Here is a 24,598-nt window from a genome sequence, read left to right on the forward strand (position 1 = left end):
GCCCTGCACAGCATGGTTCATAGCTTCATTGAGTTACCCAAGCCCCTTTGCCATGACAAGGCTGTGATCCATGAAGGGGATTTCCTAAGTAGCTTTATCCAAAGGAAAAGTAAACTTTCTCTTCCCTTCGTGATAGGAGTTAGTGTTTGGGTTTTTTTTTTTTTTTCCTTTTGGAGTGGTTGATTAACAATGTTTTATCAGTTTTAGGTGTACAGCAAAGTGATTCAGTTATAATATACATATACATATTCTTTTTTTCAAATTCTTTTCCTATTTAAGTTATTACAGAACATACAGCAGCGTTCCTATAAGTACCTATTCAGTAGGCCCCTGTTGGTTATCTGTTTAAGTATTGCAGTGTGTACATGTCAATCCAAAACTCTAAATCTGAGCCTCCTCCCTGACCCTTCCCCCTGGTCACCATAAGTTTGTAGAAGGACATGGGCTCTTTGTCTTCTGCAAGAACTCCAAAATTACAACTCACTGCTGAACAACGGTTGACAGGAGAATGCTGAATCCCATGAAAAAAAGATACCCCATGTCCAAGGACAAAGGAAAGGCCTAACAAAATAATAGGAGGGGTGAAATCAGGTTTAGAATCACTATATAGCTCTATATAGTCTATACCCACCAGAGACACTGGGAGGGCTCAAACAAAACCTTGTGCACACCAGGAGACTCCACAGAGACTGAGCCAGACCTGCCTTTGAGTGTTTGAGCATCTCCTGTGGAGGTATGGGTCAGCAGCGGCTTGCCACAAAGGCAGGGGCTCTGGGTGCAGCAGACCTGTGTATGGCACAAGCCCTCTTGGAGGAAGTTGCCTTAACCCCACCATAGAGCAGCCAGAACTTACATGGGACTGGGAAAACAGACTTTTGGAGAGCACAAACAAAACTTTGTGTGCACCAGGAACCAGGAGAAAGGAGCAGTGATTCCACAAGAGACTGACCCAGACTTGCCCATGAGTGTCCAGGAATCTCCAATGGAGGTGTGAGTCCACGGTGGCCTGCTGCAGGGTCAGGGACACAGCTTGGCAGTGTGTGCACCAGACCTTTTGAAGGAGGTCTCCATTATCTTCATTACCTCCACGTGGCATAGTTTGGCCTCAGGTCAAACAGCAGGGAGGGAACACAGCCCTGCCCATCAACAGAAAATTGGGTTAAAGATTTACTAAGCATGGCCCCACCCATCAGAACAGACCCAGTTTGCCTCTCAGTCAGTCTCTCCCATCTGGAAGCTTCCCTAAGCCTCTTATCCTTATCCACCAGAGGGCAGACACAATGAAAACCACAATCACAGAAAACTAATCAAACTTATCACATGGACCACAGTCTTGTCTAACTCAGTAACTATGAGCCATGCCACGTAGGGCCACCCAAGATGAACAAGTCATGATGAAGCGTTCTGACAAAACGTGGTCCACTGGAGAAGGAAATGGCAAACCACTTCATTATTCTTGCCTTGAGAAACCAATGAGGAGTAGGAAAAGGCAAAAAGATAGGACACTGAAAGATGAACTCCCAGGTCGGTAGGTGCCCAATATGATACTGGAGATCAGTGGAGAAATAACTCCAGAAAGAACGAAGAGATGGAGCCAAAGCAAAAACCACACCCAGTTGTGGATGTGACTGGTGATGGAAGCAAGATCTGATGCTATAAAGAGCAATATTGCATAAGAACCTAGAATGTTAAGCCCATGAATCAAGGTAAATTGGAAGTGGTCAAACAGGAGATGGCAAGAGTGAACGTCAACATTTTAGGAATCAGTGAACAAAAATGGAGTGGAATGGGGGAATTTAACTCAGATGACCATTATATCTACTACTGTGGGCAAGAATCCCTTAGAAGAAATGGAGTATCCCTCATAGTCAACAAAAGAGTCCAAAATGCAGTACAGGGGTTCAATCTCAAAAACGACAGAATGATCTCTGTTCGTTTCCAAGGCAAACCATTCAATATCACAGTAAACCAAGTCTATGCCCCAACCAGTTTTGATGAAGAAGCTGAAGTTGAACAGTTCTATGAAGACCTAAAAGACCATCTAGAACACCCAAAAAAGATGTCCATTTCGTTATAGGGGACTGGAATGCAAAAGTAGGAAGTCAAGAGATACCTAGAGTAACAGGCAAATTTGGCCTTGGAGTACAAAACAAAGCAGGTCAAAGGCTACGAGAGTTTTGCCAACAGAACACACTGGTCATAGCAAACACCCTCTTCCAACAACACAAGACTCTACAGATGGACATCACCAGATGGTCAATGCCAAAATCAGATTGATTGTATTCTTTGCAGCCAAAGATGGAGAAGCTCTATACGGTCAGCAAAAACAAGACCAGGAGCTGACTGTGGCTCAGATCATGAACTCCTTATTGCCAAATTCAGACTTAAAGAAACTAGGAAAACCACTAGACCATTCAGGTATGAACTAAGTCAAATCCCTTATGATTATACAGTGGAAGTGACAAAAGGATTCAAGGAATTCGAACTGATAGAGTGCCTAAAGAACTATAGACAGAGGTTCATGACATTGTACAGGACGCAGTGATCAAGACCATCCCCAAAAGAAATAAACGCAAAAAGGCAAAATGGTTGTCTGAGGAGACCTTACAAATAGCTGAGAAAAGAAGAAAAGTGAAAGGCAAAGGAGAAAAGGAAAGATATACCCATTTGAATGCAGAGTTCCAAAGAATAGCAAGGAGAGATGAGAAAGCCTTCCTCAATTATCGATGCAAAGAAATAGAGGAAAACAATAGAATGGCAAAGACTAGAGTTCTCTTCAAGAAAATTAGAGATAGCAAGGAAACATTTCATGGAAAGACGGGCACAATAAAGGACAGAAATGGTATGGACCTAACAGAAGCAGAAGATATTAAGAAGAGGTGGCAAGATTACACAGAAGGGCTGTACAAAAAAAGGTCTTCATAACCACGATGGTATGATCACTCACCTAGAGCCAGACATCCTGGAATGTGAAGTCAAGTGGGCCTTAGGAAGCATCACTACAAGCAAAGCTAGTGGAGGTGATGGAATTCCAGTTGAGCAATTTCAAATCCTGAAAGACTAAGCTGTGAAAGTTTTTGCTGCACTCAATATGCCAGCAAATTTGGAAAACTCAGCAGTGGCCACAGGACTGTAAAAAATCAGTTTTATTCCAATCCCAAAGAAAGGCAATACCAAAGAATGCTCAAACTACCGCCCAACTGCACTCATTTCACACGCTAGTAAAGTAATGCTCAAAATTCTTCAAGCCAGGCTTCAACAGTATGTGAACTGTGAACTTCCTGATGTTCAAGCTGGTTTTACAAAAGGCAGAGGAACCAGAGATCAAATTGCCAACATCTGTTGGATCATCAAAAAAGCAAGAGAGTTACAGAAAAATATCTACTTCCTCTTTGCTGACTACGCCAAAACCTTTGACTGTTTGGATCACAACAAACTGTAGAAAATTCTGAAAGAGATGGGAATACCAGGCCACCTGACCTGCGTTCTGAGAAATCTGTATGCAGGTCAAGAAGCAACAATTAGAACCAGACATGGAACAACAGACTGGTTCCAAATAGGAAAACGAGTACATCAAGGCTGTATATTGTCACCCTGTTTATTTAACTTATACGCAGAGTACATCATGTGAAATGCCAGGCTGGATGAAGTACAAGCTGGAATCAAGATTGCCATGAGAAATATCAATAATCTCAGATATGCAGATGACACCACCCTTATGGTAGAAAGCAAAGAACTAAATAGCCCCTTGATGAAATTGAGAGAGGAGAGTGAAAAAGCTGGCTTAAAACTCAACATTCAGAAAACTAAGATCATGGAATCCAGTCCCATCACTTCATGGCAAATAGGTGGGGAAACAATGGAAACAGTGACAGACTTTATTTTGGGGGGGCTCCAAAATCACTGCAGATGGTGACTGCAGCCATAAAATTAAAAGATGATTGCTCCTTGGAAGAAAAGCTGTGACCAACCTAGACAGCATACTAAAAAGCAGAGACATTACTTTGCCAACAAAGGTCCATCTAGTCAAAGCTATAGTTTTTCCAGTAGTCACGTATGGATGTGAGAGTTGGACTATAAAGAAAGCTGAGCGCCAAAGAATTGATGCTTTTGAACTGTGGTGTTGGAGACGACGCTTGAGAGTCCCTTGGACTGCAAGAAGATCCAACCAGTCCACCCTAAAGGATATCAGTTCTGAATATTCATTGGAAGGCCTGATGCTGAAGCTTAAATTCCAATACTTTGGCCACCTGATGTAAAGAACTGACTCACTGGAGAAGACCCTGATGCTGAGAAAGATTGAGTGTGGGAGCAGAAGGGCACAACAGAGGATGGGATGGTTGGGTGGCATCACCGACTCAATGGACATGAGTTTGAATAAGCTCTGGGAGTTGGTGATGGACAGGGAAACCTGGTGTGCTGCAGTTCTTGGTGTCACAGAGTCAGACACAACTGAGCAACTGTACTGAACTGAACTAATTTGTATAATTTTTTTTGTTTCCTAGAAGTAATGTCATGTATTTGTCTTTCTCTGTCTAACTTACTTCACTTAGTGTGATAATCTCCAGGCCCATCCATATTGCTGGAAATGGCATTATTTCATTCATTTTAGTGGCTGAGTAAAGTCCATAATAACAACTTCACTATCTACTCATTTGTCAGTGAACATTTAGATTGCCTGTATGTCTTGGCTATTGTAAACAGTGCTGCCTGAAGTTTGGGATGCATGTATCCTTCCATATTTTTCTCTGGATACATGCTCAGGGTATATTTCCAGATATAGTCCCAGGAGTGGGATTGCAGGGTCATACAGTAGCTCAATTTCTAATTTCTTAAGGAACCTCCATACTGTTCTCTACAGTGCTTATACTTACATTGCCACTGACAGTGTGGGAGAGTTCCCTTTTCTCCACAGCCTTCCCAGCATCTATTGTTTGTAGAGTTTTGATTATGACCATTCTGACTGGTGTGAGATTATATATTATTGTATTTTTGCATTTGCATTGAGATTTGCATTTCTCTAATAGCAATGTTGAGCATCTTTTCATGTGCCTCTTGGCCATCTGTATAAGGAGTTAGTTATATAACTTTGAGCAAGCTGCCTACAGAAGTTAACCTCCTTCTGCAGACTTCTTTGTTTGCATTTGCTAAATTATATTGTAATTTTGTTTATATGTCTGTTCCCTCCACTGCAGAGCAACTCCTGGTACTTCAGCATATTCTACATTATTTTACCAGTGCTTAGCATGGTGGTGCTGCTGCTGCTGCTAAGTCGCTTCAGTCGTGTCCGACTCTGTGTGACCCCATAGACGGCAGCCCACCAGGCTCCCCTGTCCCTGGGATTCTCCAGGCAAGAACACCGGAGTGGGTTGCCATTTCCTTCCCCAATGCATGAAAGTGAAAAGTGAAAGTGAAGTTGCTTAGTCGTGTCCAACTCTTAGCAACCCCATGGACTACAGCCCACCCGGCTCCTCCGTCCATGGGCTTTTCCAGGCAAGAGTACTGGAGTGGGGTGCCATTACCTTCTCTGTAGCAGGGTGCTAGGTATATATTAATAGTAGCCAATTTTAAAGTAACCTTCATTTTATGGATTCCATTGATTCACACACTCACTGGCCACAACAACCAAAATCTTTTGCTTTCTTCTGGGCAGATTGTCCTCGTCTGGGAGCGCTCACACTTTCAACTCCATTTTCAGATTTATCCCCAGCTCTTCTTTGATCCCAAGGTGAACTCCATTTTGCCCACCTCAGTGTGTCATTCTGGTTGATATGCCAAGGAAATGTATTTCCAGCTATGACTGAGGAAGTGATTGCCTTCTGATGTATGTCAACTAAAAAAATGATATAGTCACAACCTGAAAGTTGAGAGTTGTATTTTTTTCATCAGGAATTTTTAGGACTTCAAGTCTGGAAGGCAGTATCTCCAGTAACCCTGTATCTCCAGCTCTGAGGAAGTAAGGAGGAGAGTGAGGAAATATAGGAGTTTTTCAGCGAAGGGCAGGTAGTCAGAACATCAAAAGATTACTGTTAATTAAAGAAAACAAGAAATCCCAAGTTAAGAAATTTAGCAGTTTTCTATTGGGCTGGAAGAAGCACAAGTTGGAATCAAGGTTTCCGGGAGAAATATTAATAACCTCAGATATGCAGATGACACCACCCTTATGGCAGAAAGTGAAGAGGAACTAAAAAGCCTCTTGATGAAGGTGAAAGTGGAGAGTGAAAAATTTGGCTTAAAACTCAACATTCAAAAAACAAAGATCATGGCATCTGGTCCCATCACTTCATGGGAAATAGATCGGGAAACAGTGGAAACAGTGTCAGACTTTATTTTGGGGGGCTGCAAAATCACGGCAGATGGTGACTGCAGCCATGAAATTAAAAGACCCTTACTCCCTGGAAGGAAAGTTATGACCAACCTAGATAGCATATTCAAAAGCAGAGACATCACTTTGCCAACAAAGGTCCGTCTAGTCAAGGCTATGGTTTTTCCAGTGGTTATGTATGGATGTGAGAGTTGGACTGTGAAGAAAGCTGAGCACCGAAGAATTGATGCTTTTGAGCTGTGGTGTTGGAGAAGACTCTTGAGAGTCCCTTGGACTGCAAGGAGATCCAACCAGTCCATTCTGAAGGAGATCAGCCCTGGGATTTCTTTGGAAGGACTGATGCTAAAGCTGAAACTCCAGTACTTTGGCCACCTCATGAGAAGAGTTGACTCATTGGAAAAGACTCTGAGGCTGGGAGGGATTGGGGGCAGGAGGAGAAGGGGACGACAGAGGATGAGATGGCTGGATGGCATCACTGACTCGATGGACATGAGTCTGAGTGAACTCCGGGAGTTGGTGATGGACAGGGAGGCCTGGCGTGCTGCGATTCATGGGGTCACAAAGAGTCGGACACGACTGAGGGACTGAACTGAACTGATGTATGGGAAGATGCGAGAGTCCAGGCTCCCTGAAATCATTTCTTTGATATGCGCCTCAGTCATCTCAGTATCCTGTGTTTTCACATCCCGAGTTTCCTCAAGTATCACCTTACAGAGTGGCTGCAGTCTGGTGGCTGATAGGTGAGAGGTATTCTTTGTTTCCTTCCCAAGTTCCCTAAGGGTTCACCAGCTCACCTTGGTGGCTGCATGGCTGCAATCCTGATGACTATGATATCCTTTATTTACTGATATGCTTTGTCTCTTGCTTTGTCAGCACTTGTGTGTCCTTGGACAATTCATTTCCAAGTGTTAGACAAGAGCCCATTCTAGGGTCCTGGAAGGGGTTCCCCTTCTGCAACAATATTGCAGAGATATTAAGTAACTTGTCCAAAGTCATTTTTGTGTGCCTAGTCGCTCATTCATATCCAACTCTTTGCAATCCCACAGACTGTAGCCCACCAGCCTCCTCTGTCCATGGGATTTCCCCAGGCAAGAATACTGGAGTGAATTGCCATGCCCTCCTCCAAGGGATCTTCCTGACCTGGGAATCGAACTAAGATATCCTGCATTGCAGGCAGATTCTTTACCAGTTGAGCTACCAGGGAAGCCCCAAAGTCATTTTTAGTGAAAACCAGTGAAAATTCAGTGAAAATGCTGCAATTCAAAGCCAAGCAGTTTGGGACAGCACTGTGTAAAAGAGTAAAATTAGAACACTTCCTAACACCATACACAAAAGTAAACTCAAAATGAATTAAGACTTATATGCAAGGCCAGAAAATATAAAGCTCTTAGAGGAAAACAGGTAGTACATTCTTTGACAAAAATGGCAGCATGATTTTCTCAGATACACCACCTAGATTAATGTAAATAAAAGCAAAATTAAACAAATGGGACTTAATAAAACTTAAAAGCATTTGCACAGCAAAGGAAAGTATAAATAAGATTAAAAAACAATCCTCAGAATGGGAGAAAATAATTGCAAATGGAGCAACAAAGGGTTAATCTCCAAAATATATAAGCAGCTTATACAACTCAATATCAGAAAGGCAAACAACCCAATCAAAAACTGGGCAGAAGATCTAAACAAACATTTCTCCAAAGAAGACATACAGACTGGCAATAAACACATGAAAAGATGCCCAACATTGCTCATTATTAGAGAAATGCAAATCAAAACTACAGTGAAGTATCACCTCACACCACTCAGAGTGGCCATCATCCAAAAGTCTACAAACAAATTCTGGAGAGGATGGAGAGAAAACTGATATGGCCATTATGGAAAACAGAAGGGAGATTCCTTAAAAAACTAGAAATAAATCTACCATGTGACCCAGCAAGCCCACCACTGGGCATATACCCAGTTAGTTAGTTATTGTTAGTCACTCAGTCCGGAGAAGGCAAAGGCACCCCACTCCAGTACTCTTGCCTGGAAAATCCCATGGGCGGAGGAGCCTGGTAGGCTGCAGTCCATGGGGTCGCTAAGAGTCGGACACGACTGAGCGACTTCACTTTCACTTTTCACTTTCATGAATTGGAGAAGGAAATGGCAACCCACTCCAGTGTTCTTGCCTGGAGAATCCCAGGGACGGGGGAGCCTGGTGAGCTGCCGTCTCTGGGGTCGCACAGAGTCGGACACGACTGAAGGGACTTAGCAGCAGAGTAGTAGCAGTCACTCAGTCACGTCCAACTCTTTATAGCCCTATGGACTACAGCTCGCCAGGCTTCTCTGTCCATGGAATTCTTCAGGCAAGAGTACTAGAGTGGGTAGCCAATCCCTTCTCTAGGCAATTTTCCTGATCCAGATCAAACCTGGGTCTCCTGAATTGCAGGCAGGTTCTTTACTGCCTGAGCCACCAGGAAAGCCCTGAGAAAACCACAGTTTTAAAAGACACATGTGCCCCAATGTTCACTGCAGCACTATTTATAATAACACAGACATGAAAGCAACCTACATGTCCATTAACAGATGAATGGATAAAGAAGTCATGGTGCGTTTATACAGTAGAATATTATCATCCTGAATAATCATCCTTCCATTATCATCATTCCATTATCATCCTTTCATTCCACTGGAAGGACTGATGCTGAAGCTGAAACTCCAATACTTTGGCCACCTGCTGTGAGAACTGACTCATTGGAAAAGATCCTGATGCTGGGAAAGATTGAAGGTGGGAGGAGAAGGGGACGACAGAGGATGAAATGGTTGGATGACATCACTGACTCAATGGACATGAGTTTGAGTAAGCTCCAGGAGTTGGTGATGAACAGGGAAGCCTGGAGTGCTGAAGCCCATGGGGTTGCAAAGAGTCAGACACGACTGAGCAACTGAACTGAACTGATATTATCATCCATAAAAAGGAATACGTTTGAACCAGTTATAGTGAGAGAACCTAGAGCCTCAGAAAGAGAAAAACAAATCTTGTATCAGTTCAATTCAGTCACTCAGTCGTGTCCGACTCTTTGCGACCCCATGAACTGCAGCATGCCAGGCCTCCCTGTCCATCACCAACTGCCGGAGTTTAATCAAACTCATGTCCTTTGAGTCGGTGATGCCATCCAACCATCTCATCTTCTATTGTCCCCTTCTCCTCCTGCCTTCAATCTTTCCCAGCATCAGGGTCTTTCAAATGAGTCAGCTCTTCACATCAGGTGGCCAAAGTACTGGAGTTTCAGCTTCAACGTCAGTCCTTCCAATGAACACCCAGGACTGGTCTCCTTTAGGATGGATTTGCTGGATCTCCTTGCAGTCCAAGGGACTCTCAAGAGTCTTCTCCAACACCACAGTTCAAAAGCATCAATTCTTCTGTGTTCAGCTTTCTTTATAGTCCAACTCTCACATCCATACATGACTACTGGAAAAACCATAGCCTTGACTAGATGTACCTTTAACCCATATATATGCAATCTAGAAAGATGGTACTTATGAACCTACTAGAGAATGGACTGGTGGACACAGAGGGGAAGGCGAGGGTGGGACGAATTGGGAAGGTAGCATTGACATAGATACACTATCATGTGTAAAATAGATAGTTAATGGGAAGTTGCTAAATAACACAGAGAGCCCACTGACTCTGTGATGACCTAGAAAGGTGGGTTGGTGGGAGGGGAGGGAGGTTGAAGAGGGAAGATATATAAATATATATATATACAGCATATATATATACATATAAATATATATATATATAAATCAGTCACATACATATATGACTAATTCCTGTTGTTGTATGGCAGAAACCAACACAGAATGGTAAAGCAATTTTCCACCAATTAAAAAAATTTTTTTAAGAAAACAAGCAGTTTGGCAATAAAGCATGAGTTTTAACCACTGTCCTACATTGCATTTCCATAAGAAATGTACCATTTTAAGAAATTTAAAGGAACACTATGATGTGTGATTTAGTAAGTATAAGTACTTACTTTCTAAACACCAATAAATCTCTAACTATACTGGGAAAAAAAAAGAAACAAAGCAAAATATTGACTAGTCAGTCACTAAATTTGTAAGCCAGGGTTCTTCCCTTAGCATCAATTCTTATATATAATAACCCATCTAGCATTATTTATTTTTAAATATAATATACATGTAGATCATTAGAAACTTAATATAATCTTTCTAATCAAAACTTATATGTTACCAGACTTCACATTAGCAAGTTGGAAACGAGTCACTAAAGAATGAAATATTTAACAGTAAGAAGGAAATATTAAAAAAAAAGAAAAAAATTGAAAGGAGGAAATGTAGGGCCTTTGGTGGACAGAAAAACAAATTAATTGTTACCAAATTTACAGTATTTAAATTGGATCTTACAGTATTTAAATTGTGTTTGTTAAAATACTTCTCCCTTTTCTTTGTAGCTCCTAGTTAGATTTTTCACCTGGCTGTAAAAAGCCTTTGAGGACTAGATCAGAGTGAAATACAAAGCATGAAAGAAAGCCAGAGTCATTCTTCAGTGAGGAGCAAATGGGTTATAAACAAGGTGGTTGGCAAAATCTTCATTTTTCTTTCCTTTCATTGACCTCCTGGAAAGGAAAAGCCCTCCCGAAGACAGGTGGTCCTGAAAATCTAGATAATTTAGCAAAATGAGGCTTGTTGACAGCTTGGCATGAAATGTGATTCTTTAATTACATTTTAATGACAACTCTTATTATTTTACATAACTGTGTTAGGTGGTAACATGAGGTTAGGGACTGCTAATGCAGATTAAATTGTTTTTCTCAACATTTATAACATTCAAGTAATAAAAACACATTTATTGATTAAATGGATAGTAGATGTCCCTTTCATATGTGGAGCAAGTCTATTTATCATTTTTACTATTGATATCTTTCACAACACTTATATTTTTTAAAATATTATTATCTTGTTTCAAGGATAACTAACTTGGAACCATGTTCTTTGGCTAAAATCATGTCTAAAATCAGTTTGAATCCTCGTTAATATTAAGGAACCATATTATTTTTGAGCAAAACACAAATTACAAAGATCTTTAAAAGTTTCTTTCAAGGTTTTACTTAACTTCATTGTTTAGAGAGTTTTAGTTCTGCAGCACCTTAAAAAAGAATTATAATTACTTTTTGTGTTTGTTTATAAGCTTAGTGATTTAAATTACCAGTAAACTTACTTTTGAACTACATCTGAATTATTCTAAGCAGCTTATATAGATGAACATGAGTCCAAGCTTTTCCCAAAGTGATTGCAACCATCTGTGAAAATATTGTACCATATCATATCCATTCATTTATCCTACTTAAGTCTTTTGTAATACATCATCTCCTTGTCCAGTAAAAGTGCTGTGATTTTATTCAAGCAGAAGTCATACATTCCAAGGTATTGACATGAATATAACTTAAATGTTGTTCAGTCGCTAAGTTGTGTCTGACTCTATGCTACTCCATGGATTGCAGCATGTCGGGCTCCTCTGCCTTCCACTGTCTCAGTTTGCTCAGATTCATGTCCATTGAGTCAGTGATGCCATACAGAAATCTTATCCTCTTTCTCTCCGTTCTCCTCCTGACATCAGTCTTTCCCAGCTTCAGGGTCTTTTCCAATATGTCAACTCTTCACATCAGGTGGCTTCACTTCAACTTCAGCATCAGTCCTTCCAATGAATGTTCAGCGTTGATTTCCTTTAGGATTGACTGGTTTAATCCCCTTGCTGTCCAAAGGACTCTTAAGAGTCTTCTCCAGCACCACAATTCAAAAGCATCAATTCTTCAGTGCTCAGCTGTCTTTATGGTCCAACTCTCACATCCATACATGACTACTGGAAAAATCACAGCTTTGACTACACGGACCCTTGTCAGCAAAGTGATATCTCTGCTTTTTAATGCACTGTCTAGATTGGTCATAGCTTTTCTTCCAAGGAACAAGTGTCTTTTGATTTCATTGCTGTAGTCACCATCTGCAGTGATTTTGGTGATCAAGAAAATTAAATCTGTCACCGTTTCCATTTTTCCCCCATCTATCTGCCATGAGGTGATGGTACTGGATGCCATCTGGATGGTACTGGATGGTATTGGATGATCTTAGGTTTTCAAATGCTGAGTTTTAAGTCAGCTTTTTCACTCTCATATTTCACTCTCCTCAAGAGGCTCGGTTGTTCCTCTTCATTTTCTGCCATTACAGTGGGATCATATGCATATCTGAAGTTATTGATATTTTTTCCTGCAGTCATAATACTGGTTTGTGATTCATCCAGCCTGGATATTTGCATGATGTACTCTGCACAGAAGTTAAATAAGCAGAGTGACAATATACAGCCTTGAAGTACTCCTTTCCCAATTTTGAGCCAGTCAGTTGTTCCATGTAAGGTTCTAACTGTTGTTTATCGAACTGCATACAGGTTTCTCAAGAAGGGTAAGATGATCTGATATTCCCATCTCTTTAAGAATATTCCACAGTTCATTGTGATCCACACAGTCAAAGGCATTAGCATAGTCAATGAAGCAAAAGTAGATGTTTCTTTTGGAATTCCCTTGCTTTTTCTATGATCCAGTGTATGTTGGCAATTTGACCTCTGGATCCTCTGCCTTTTTTAAAAACAGGTTGTACATCTGGAAGTTCACATACTCCTGAAGCCTAGCTTGAAGGATTTTGAGCATAATCTTCCTGGCATGTGAAATGAGTGCATTTTTACAGTAATTTGAACATTCTTTGGCATTGCTCTTCTTTGGGATTGAAATGTTCCAGTCCTGTGGCCATTACTGAGTTTTCCAAATTTGCTGACATGTTGAGTGCAACACTTTAACAGCATCATCTTTTAGGATTTGAAACAGTTCAGATGGAATTCCATCACCTGCACTAGCTTTGTTAATAGTAATGCTTCCTAAGGCCACTTGATTTCACACTCCAGGATGTCTGGCTCTAGGTGAGTGACCACACCATCGTGGTTATCTGGCTCACTAAGACTGTTTTTGTACAGCTGTTCTGTGTATTCTGCCCCCTGTTATTAATCTCTTCTGCTTCTGTTAGATCCTTGCCATTTCTGTCTTTATTGTGTCCATCTTTGCATGAAATGTTCCCTTTGTATCTCCAATTTTCTTGAACAGATAATAGAAATCTATGTTCCCTTTTCTTGAGTAAATCATAAGTGAAGATAAACTATTTAGTGTTTTAGTTCAAGGAAAGGGTAAGTTTAGAAAACACAAGTTTATTTGGTGCTTAGCAAGATGGGTTGCAGGCATCCCTGGTGGCTCAGATGGTAAACAATCTGCCTGCGATGCAGGAGACCCGGGTTCAATCCCTGTGTTGGGCAGATTCCCTGGGAAAGGAAATGGCTACCCACTCCAGTATTCTTGCCTGGAGAAGTCCATGGACAGAGGAGCCTGAGGGGCTACAGTCCATGGGGTGGCAAATAGTCAGAAGCGACTGACTCAACTAACACTTCCATTTTCAAAGTGGGTTGCATTTGTTTTTTATTTTTCTCCTGATTCTCAAAGTATATAAATTATAACAAACTGGCTAATCATTTTTCCGAGAGAGAAAACAGTCACATTAAAGTGCACCTGTTCAAAATGGAGCTCAGGATTTCACCTCTAAACCTGGCACCCCTTCAGTGCTTTCCCTCTTGGTAAATCACACCTCCACCAACCATTTGTTCATGCCTGAAACTTAACTAGTTCATCCTTCTCCCCTCAACTCATATCCACTATGAAGTCTTTTTTATTCTATCTTCTAAATGGATCTTAATTATATTCACTCTTCTCTATTTCCACTGGTTCCAGTAATGTTCCAGCATTTTATTTGTCTTCCCTTATCTACTTTTACCTATTGCCAAGTCCTTCTCTATCCTTACAGGCAGCATTATTTTTAAAACTATTAAGTTTGTGATACAATCTCTTTGGAATAAAGTCTGACTTTTAAGAAATAAAACTAAGCATATACTTAATACCATGACTAAGAAATTCAATCCTAGATATTTACCTGAGAGTAATAAATATATGTGTGTGTGTGTGTATATATATATATATATATATATATATATATAAATAAAAGCCCTATTTAAAAATGTCCATGAAAGCCAAAATTGGAAACAGCTCAGGTAGCCACCAATAGGAAATGAGTAAACAAGCAGTCATATATTTATACAATAGAATATTGTAATTAACTTATTATTTAAATTAATTTTTATTAAAATATACTTGCATTACAATGTTGCGTTAGTTTCTGCTGTACAGCAAAGTGAATCAGTTATACATATACATATGTCCCCTCTTTTTTGGATTTCTTTCCCATTTGGGTTACCACAGAGGACTGAATCGTGTTCCCTGTGCTGTGCAGTAGGTTCTCATCAGTTACCTACTTTATACATAGTAGTGTATATATGTCAGTCCCAATCTCCCAATTCATCCCATCCCCCTTCCCACCGTGGTATCCATAAGTGTGTTCTCTGTATCTGCATCTCTATTTTCGCTTTTCAAATACATTCATCTGTACCATTTTTCTAGATTCCACATATAAGTGATATTATACAATTTTGTTTTTCTCTTTCTGACTTACTTCACTCTGCATGGCAGTCTCACTCTGCATAAATCTATGCATGTCTCTGCAAATGTCTCTATCTCATTTCTTTTCATGACTGAGTAATATTCCATTGTATATATGTGCCACATCTTTTTTATCCATTCTTCTGTTGATGGACATTTAGGTTGCTTCCATGTCCTAGCTATTGTAAATTGTGCTGCAGTGAATATTAGGATGCATGTATCTTTTTATAGACTTAGTGATTGAACAACAACAAATATATTTTCTATATGCATGGACCACTCCCTGAAACCTTAAGTCGCGTAGAATGACATTTATCTTCATATAACATTATGTCTAATCATACTTTTCTTTGTCAGTTCTTACAAAGTTAATAGACGCTTCTTCCAAGGGATCTTGTAATTAATAATGGTATAAATAATTATGTGATTATCTGACTCCTCCAGTAGTTTTTAAAAACCATTTGACCATGATCAATTAATGTATCTCCAGTCTACTGCCACGCTCAGCACTTGGCCTGAAATGAGTACCCAGTGAAAGTGAAAGTGAAAGTGAAAGTGAAGTCGCTCAGTCGTGTCTGACTCTTTGCCACCCATGGACTGTAGCCCACCAAGCTCCTCCGTCCATGGGATTTTCCAGGCAAGAATACTGGAGTGGGTTGCCATTTCCTTCTCCAGGGCATCTTCCCAACCCAGGGATCGAACCCAGGTCTCCCACATTGCAGGGAGATGCTTTAACCTCTGCGCCACCAGGGAAGCCCTTAAATACAAGAATACAGTCTCCCAGAAAACCTCCTATAGAGACACAGAACTTCAGATCCAAGTACTAACATCAAAGATTTCAAAGGGAGGAAAGGAAGCCAGGTTGAAAGAAGAAGGGGAGGAGGTGGGAGAGGGGGGCAAAAGGGGTGGCCTTACAGACGTTTCCTGCCACCTACAGATACCCAGGCGTTATGGGACTTTTCCCTGGGCCTCCAGAGAAGGGAGGACTGGAACTCGGCCCTACCAGAAATCAGACCAGACCAGAACCAGTAACTCGAGTACCCAGTAAACACCTATCAAAGTTCATATGAAAACTGACTAAAGAGATAGTCTCCTAATTCATTTCAACGTAAGTCATGAATTATTTGTGTGGCCTAACTATTGATTTTTAATATCCCTCATTTCTTAAAAGGGTAGTAATTTTTTACAGTGGAAATGAAACCATGCTAAATGAGACTAAGGAAAAAAGTATTTTTGAAAATTTTCAACTGGCAAGTATCCCAGGAGTTTTACCTGATTATGGCACAATAAATAATTCCAACAAGCATTGCAGCTGATTATAAATATTTGTTTTAATATGTAAATGGGTGTGTTGACTCAAGTAAACATTAATTTTCATTCCACTTAAATTTAGTTACTTATAACATGGCATAAGAAAACAACAAATGTACATTTTGACATGAAATAAAACATGTTATCTTTCCAGAGGTCTGGTAGGGAATAGGAGGAGATTAAGAGTATCCCTAAAAGAGCTAAAAAACTTTTCTTATCATAGAATTGGAGGCAATATCAGGGTAATAGTTAATTTAAATTGTTCTATAGATAAGTCTCTGTGCTACTGGAACTGATTAATACTCTAGTGATATTTACCATTAATTCAGCTAAGAGAAGAAAAGAGAAAAAAGTCTCCATTGCCCAGTCTTAAGATATGTACATTAGAAAATTAAGGAGGCAGATATTTCTTTAAAAAAAATAATAACCAGAAACTACAATAAAAAGTATTGATAAAAGAGAGACTATGAAGTAGTCTTTCAATTGACATGTGTGAGAAGATAAAGACAACTTTGAGATTATGTATTTATATGTGAGGAGATTTTCCTAATTCCTATCAAATATGAGAGATTAATATTTTGTAATATGTGTTAAAATCTTTTAATTTTTAATATCTCAAATGTTGCATTAGAGGGAGAAAAAAAGGCAGAAGAAACTTTTTTATCTCACTCACGAAGTCCCCACAAAGAACTCACTGTTGAAAGTATTAAAAAGTTATACATACTTTAATTCTCATTACAATTACTGTGATAACTACATATATTTCCACTGGGTGAAAATAAGGTCCAGGGAGAACTTGCAAGTTGAACACTTACTCTGCAGCCTCAGTCTCAATGGATTTCATTTGGACCTGCATGAATGAGCCAAGTTTACCTGGTGACTCTGAATGAGGGACACTGAGAATTGCATTTGCAAGATTTAAGAACAGAGTATAAGATATTTACCCAAAGTAACTTCCATTTATTCTTCTATTTTGCCAGTATTCTGAGAGAAAAAATGCAATGAAAGAAGACACTAATTCTTAAGTGAATAATCCCTTTTGTAAAGCATAATAAACATGGGGCTAATAGCAAATGGGGGGAACTAAATTTACTTTCTTCTCAAAACAAGAAAAATACCCTCACTCAAAATAAGATTAGTATCCTCATTAAAATCTTATATTGAATATGTTGCATTTTGAAGAGAAGCAAATAGAAAACTAGGGGATTTCCCCAGCAAGTATTTTGTACTGGTCTACCAAAAATCTCCCAGGGTAGCATTTAAGAGGTGATTTCATTGCAGTCTGAATTTCACTGAAACTTGTTTGCCTGAAAATCAATTGTGTAGTTCCTCAGATGTGATCAGACTCAGGGATGTTAACTTACTCTAAATTAAATTAATGAGAGACTGGAATGTGAACCAGAATACCAATTTATTCATTTGCAATAAGAATTATTGCTTTATTCTGACCAGAATGGATACACTGCCATGATCAAAATATGCTTTCTTTATGGCAGAATTACATGAAAACTAAAACAGAAATTTGCTTGTGGTCCAAGGAACCAGCACTAGGAATGTGAATGATTCTAAACAGCTTCTGAAAGACACAAACTTGCCAGATAGTATTACTCCTGGTCACTGACAAAATATTCTCTCTCCTATTGAACACTGAGCACATAGACAATTTTTTTCCTATTTGTTGTTTTCCAAGACCTTATGATAAAAAATGAACCTTTATTCAAATATACTTATGAAGTTTATTTGACCATGGTCCAGTCTATACTAACAGTCTCTAAGTGTGACTTTATGTATCTTTGATTTCATCCACTAAATGCTGAACTCTTTATTTTTACTCAAAATCTACCTGATTTTATTTCCAAATCATATAAAAAGGGAGATTTGGAAGGATCTCTTATGCTCCCTGCACCTGTCATCATCTTTAGCCATGTGAAAATCCTTTAGTCCCTATAATCAGATTTAGTTTGGGATACACTTTGTTCTTAGCTGCTATTGGCACTGCCATTTCTGACTAATCTTACTCCATGGAAGCTTCAAGCACGCCAAAGAGAGTACTTTTAGACCAAAGCAGTAGTTTGAATTGTTGAAAAGATACTAGGTTTGGCAAGAGAGCAAGATGAGGTTTAACTCTCTGCAAGAAACAGTATTTCTGCAAGATATTAACAGTTGTCCTTTATTCATAAGGTTTCAAAGTCAGAATCATGGGAAGCCTGCTTAAACCACAGCTACATGATTTTGTGTGTGGGTGTGTGTCTGTAACTCTCTAATCAAAGGCAAAGTATTGTCACATAATATGTGAACTATCTGACCATGTTTCATGTAGAGCATCCACTAACAATCAACAGAACTAAGGTTTGGGAGATGCAGCTAAGAGCAGATATTCTATTATAAAAATCAGTTTGCAGTAACATGTAAACAGCATTGGATCTTCTTTATCACTATTCTCCCATCTGGGAAAATTATGGAAAGTTGATTGGAGGAGCTCTCAGTAGGTGACTTGTAATTATTCTCATCACCATCATGAGGAGGAAGAGGGGGAAGAATTGGTTATCAAGAGGAAGTCATAAGTCAGATAGTGGTACTTCTTCAAGTGTGACGTCTAGATTACCTATATCAAAATCTTCTTGGCTATTTTACAAAAAGATATAAATTCCCAAGTTCCTCTGAAGACCACTGAATTAGAATCTCTAGAGATGGACACAGAAATGTGGATTTTAAGTGGAAGCACCATGAAATCTGTATGCACATTTCAGTTTGAATATCTGTTTAAGTTAGGAAAAAAGACATTTAGTCCCAAAACATCTTATGAGATTTAATAGACCAACTGGCATCTACTAAGCCATGGGATTAAGCCAATATGTCTTTAGTTAAAAAAAGAAAAGTAAACTATTGCAAAGATTTTATAAGTGCCAATATATAGTAGTTTCTCCAGTATCCCTCTAATTCTGTCAGTCATATCATATCTAAATAAGACAGGGAAGACTTTCATTGTATAATGATACACCCCAAAATCTTAAACTAGGGACATTGTATAAATATACCAAAAATAAATAAATATATATACATTCATATTTCTATTTTCTATTTCCATAATTCACAAGAGAACTATAAGGACCTCAAAGTTTCAAATTTGATTATTTGAGAATAAAACAGGACACAAATGAATTTCTAGCCATTCAAGGATAAACTCGGAAAAAATGAAACATTGTCCAATTTAAATATTTTATTTCAGTATTTACTTCAACCAAACAGGTTTTACACCTCCTAGTATTAATATAAAGTTCTGTAACCTCAGATCTCTATAGACTTAACTTCATATGCACATGTCTCAGAAACAAGTATGTCATTTACCATTCCCCTCACTCCTTCAAATATTTACAGACATTAAAATATTACAAATGTTTCAACTTATGAGATCTTTTTGTTTTGTACTCAGAAATTTTGTGTTTTTTTCCAGTGGTGGGTATTTATAAAAAAAAATATAGCTAGATCTAACTATATCTATTTTCTATCTCTTTTCAAGCCCTTAACTGATTATTATTAGTTTTTAAAATATCATTGAAATAAATTGTCTGAAATAAGTGTTCTTCTATAGTTCTCCACACTAAAAGAAAAAAAATAGCACATTTGAGAAATATTAGTTAAACTTTACATTTTAAACTGATGTATAGTTGACTTACAATATTGTATTAGTATCAAGTGTGCAACATAGTGACTCAGTATTTTTAAACACTACAAAATAATCACTACTAAAAATCTAGTTACCGTGTATCACAATACAAAGTTTCTATAATACAGGTTGACTGTATCCCACATGTTCTACATTAAATCCCATGACTTCCTTATTTTATAACTGGGGGTTTGTACTTCTAAATCCCCTTCACCTATTTTGCTCATCTCCCTACTTCTCTCTTCTCTGGCAGCCACTACTTTATTCTCTGCATCTGTGTATCTGTTGCTGTTTTATGTTTTCTGGTTTGTTTCATTCTACAAAAAAGTGAACTCAAACAGCATTAGTATTTCACATTCTGACTTGTTTCACTTAGAATAATACCATCTAGGTCCTACCATGTTGAGAAATATTGTGAGATGTCTTTTTCTAATGGATAGGTAACATTCCATTACATATAATGTAATACATAAATATATCACATTCTTTATCCATTCATCTACTGATGGGCACTCACACTGATTTCATATTTTGGCTATTGTAAATAGTACTGTGATGAGCTTTGGGGTGCATATATCTTTTGAAATTAGTATTTCTCCTTTCTTCGGGTAATGACACAGAAGTGGAATGCTGAATCAAATGGTAGTTCTCCCTACAGTTTTTGATGAATCTTCGTATAGTTTACCCAGGAGTTATACCATTTTACATTCCTGCCAACAGCGTTGGCAGCCTCTGTTTCCTCCACAACTTCTCAGGCATTTATTATTTGTAGATATTTTCACAATGGTCCTTCTCACTAGTGGGAGGTGACATGTTCTTATAGCACCATTACAGCCCAGCTTTGGGACCCAAGGGATCAAGGGCAACAGGGATGTGACATCAGACCAAATCACAAAGCAGGATGAGAATACGCTAGTCATTGCTTCTAATTTGCTATTTATGTATTAATTTCATTTTGATTTTCTGTTGGGATATAGTTGATCAACAATGTTCTGTTTGTTTTAGGTATACAGCAACATGATTCACTGATACATGTACACCTATATATTTTTGGTGGGTTTTTAAAAACAGAGGATATTTCAGTGTTGAGTACACACAACACCAAATGGTCAATCCTGAAATCAGATTGATTATATTTGCAGCCAAAGATAGAGAAGCTCTATACAATCAGCAAAAACAAGAACAGGAGCTGACTGTGGCTCAGATCATGAGCTCCTTATTGCCAAATTCAGACTTAAGTAGAAGAAACAAAGGAAAACCACTAGAACATTCAGGTATGAACTAAGTCAAATCCCTCATGATTATATAGCAGAAGTGACAAAAAGATTCAAGGAATTCGACCTGATGGACAGAGTGCCTAAAGAACTATGGATGGAGGTTCAAGACATTGTACAGGAGGCAGTGATTAAGACCATCCCCAAGAAAAAGAAATAAAAAAAGGCAAAATTGTTGTCTGAGGAGGCTTTACAAATAGCTGAGAAAAGAAAAGAAGCCAAAGGCAAAGGAGAAAAGGAAAAATATACCCATTTGAATGCCGAGTTCCAAATAATAGCACAGAGGGATAAGAAAGCCTTCCTCAGTGATCAATACAAAGAAATAGAGGAAAACAATAAATGGGAAATACTAGAGATCTCTTCAAGAAAATTAGAGATACCAAGAAAACATTTCATGCAAAGATGGGCACAGTAAAGAACACAAACGGTGTGGACCTAACAGAAGCAGAAGATATTCTGAAACAGATGGAATACCAGACCACCTGACCTGCGTCCTGAGAAATCTGTATGCAGGTCAAGAAGAAACAGAACTGGACATGGAACAACAGACTGATTTCAAATAGGAAAAGGAGTACATCAAGGCTGTATATTGCCACCCTGCTTATTTAGCTTATATGCAGAGTACATCATGAGAAATGCTGGGCTGGATGAAGCACAAGCTGGAATCAAGACTGCTTGGAGAAATCAATAACCTCAGATATGCAGATGACACCACCCTTATGGCAGAAAGTGAAGAAGAACTAAAGAGCTTCTTGATGAAATTGACAGAAAAGAGTGAAAAAGCTGGCTTCAAACTCAACATTCAGAAAACTAAGATCATGGCATCTGGTCCCATCACTTCATGGCAAATAGATGGGGAAACAATGGAAACAGTGACAGACTTTATTTTGGAGGGCTCCAAAATCACTGCAGATGGTGACTGTGCCATAAAGTTAAAAGATGCTTGCTCCTTGGAAGAAAAGCTGTGGCCAACCTAGACAGCATATTAAAAAGCAGAGACATTACTTTGCCAACAAAGGTCCATCTAGTCAAAGCTATGGTTTTTCCAGTAGTTGTGTATGAATGTGAGAGTTGGACTATAAAGAAAATTGAGCACCCAAGAATTGATGCTTTGAACTGTGGTATTGGAGAAGACTCTAGAGAGTCCCTTGGACTGCAAGGAGATCCAATCAGTCTATCCTAAAGGAAATCAGTCCTGAATGTTCATTGGAAGGACTGATGTTGAAGCTGAAAGTCCAATACTTTGGCCACCTGATATGAAGAACTGACTCATTAGAAAAGACCCTGATGCTGGGAAAGATTGAAGGCAGGAGGATAAGGGGGGGACAGAGGATGGGATGGTTGGATGGCATCACCGAATCAAAGGACATGAATTTGAGCAAGCTCCGGGAGTTGGTGGTGGACAGGGAAGCCTGGCGTGCTGCAGTCCATGGGGTCACAGAGTCGGACACGACTGAGCGCTGAACTGAACTGACAGTGTTGAGTAGAGTACCTTCTCTAGACCGAGATTGCTAATTATGTTTTATATATATATACACATGCAAATATATATATATATATATATAAATCCCAATTGATATATATCAATTATGTTTTATATGTTTATACATATACATATATGTATGTGTGTGTGTATTAATCCCAAGCTTCTATTTATCCCTCATTCTACCTTCCCCCTTTGTTAGCCATTAGTTTAATTCTATGTCTTAGAGTGTTTTTCTGCCTTTTTATCAGTTCATTGGTATCAATTTTGGATTCCAGCAATAGGCGATAACATATGCTGTTTACATTTTTGTTCTCGCTGACTGCGTCTACTTTGATCCTCATTTCGACCCTGAATGTCACAGAAACTGGCATTATTCCTATTTTCTTTTAGCTGAGTAGTATTTCAAAGTACATATGGAACACAACATCTTTCTCCAAAATACAGAGGATGGACATTTTGTTGCTTTCATGTCTTGGGGATTGTATGGGTGGATATGTCTTTCCTATGTAGGATTTGCCCATAGACACAGCAGAGTGTAAGATTGCCCAATCATAGGGTAGATCTGTTTGTAGATTTAAAGGACTCTTTCTTCTGTTTTTTATCGCCATCATTACCAATTCGTATTTCCGCCAATTTATATATTCTGCCAATATTTCTGCAATTCTTGCAGGGATTGTTTGTAGATATTTTGGGGATGTCCCTTCTGTCTGAGGCAAAGTGAGACTGGGGGTGCTTTTGATTTGCATTTCCCTAATGGATATTAACATGGAGCATCCTTTCCTCTCCCTTTTTCCCTTTAAACAGTGCAAGGAAAATTTACCACTAGAAATGGACATCTTGACTCTTGCCCAGAATTAAATTTGATTTCCACTACCTATTTCAGGACATTGATTGAGGTCAGCTGTCATTGACAGCCTCTTAATCCTCATTGACTCCTACAGGCCCCTGAAAGTGAAAGTGTGAAAGTCTCTCAGTCCTGTCTGACTATATGCGACCCCATGGACCGTAGCCTGTCGGGCTCTGTCCAAGGGGAGTCTCCAGGCAAGAATACTGGAGTGGATAGGGCCAGTTTTTAAGTTGTTGTTCCAGAAAACGATCAAAAGGCGGCAGCATTTCTACACACACGCACACGCACACGCACGCACACACGCACGCACGCGCACACACACACACACGCATCTGGCTTGTAAATTAGATGATACACCCAAGGGCTGGTATTTCAATCCTTCATCTTCCTTCCTCTGCTGCCCAGAATAATCCCACTCCTCTCAAAACCGCTCAGATGTGGATGCGGTCCTTTGTACTGCCAGGACTGGGAGGAAGCTGGCTGGAAGGTGGGAACCCCACCTCTAGGAGACATGGAAACCAGGTAACTTTTCAAAGCGCCTCCAGGCCAGAAAGTCGAGCAATTTTGGAGCGCACTTCACTTTCACTTTTCACTTTCATGCACTGGAGAAGGAAACGGCAACCCACTCCAGTATTCTTGCCTGGAGAATCCCAGGGACGGGAGCCTGGTGGGCTGCTGTCTATGGGGTCGCACAGAGTCGGACACGACTGAGGTGACAGCAGCAGCAGCAGCAACCTTGGTTTAGGTGAAGCTGGGCCTGCGTCATTTTGGATATTGTGGTTTCATCTCGAGGGGAACAGGCAGTACAGGTCCAAGGAGGGGCTTCTTCGCTCGCACATCCTTGCCAGCTTCCTTGGCCCCATTCCATCCAGCCTTGGGATCAAGGCTGCTCAGGCTCCATGGATGTGACACCCGCCCAGCTCCCAGAGGCCTTAGCTGAATATTGCAACATTGCTTTTTCAGTTTTATTTTCTTCTTTTAATTTTATTTGTTGATTTATTTTTGATTCTGCTGCATCTTCCTTGCTCTGCAGGTTATTCTCTCACTGCAGAGAGCAGGGGCTATTTTTAGTGGCGGTGCCCAGGCTTCTCCTTGCAGGGGCT

Source organism: Bos grunniens, chromosome 4 (assembly GCF_055505025.1).
Source record: "Bos grunniens cultivar Pamir isolate PY7600 chromosome 4, Bosgru_T2T1.0, whole genome shotgun sequence".
In the NCBI taxonomy this organism is placed as follows: Eukaryota; Metazoa; Chordata; class Mammalia; order Artiodactyla; family Bovidae; genus Bos; species Bos grunniens.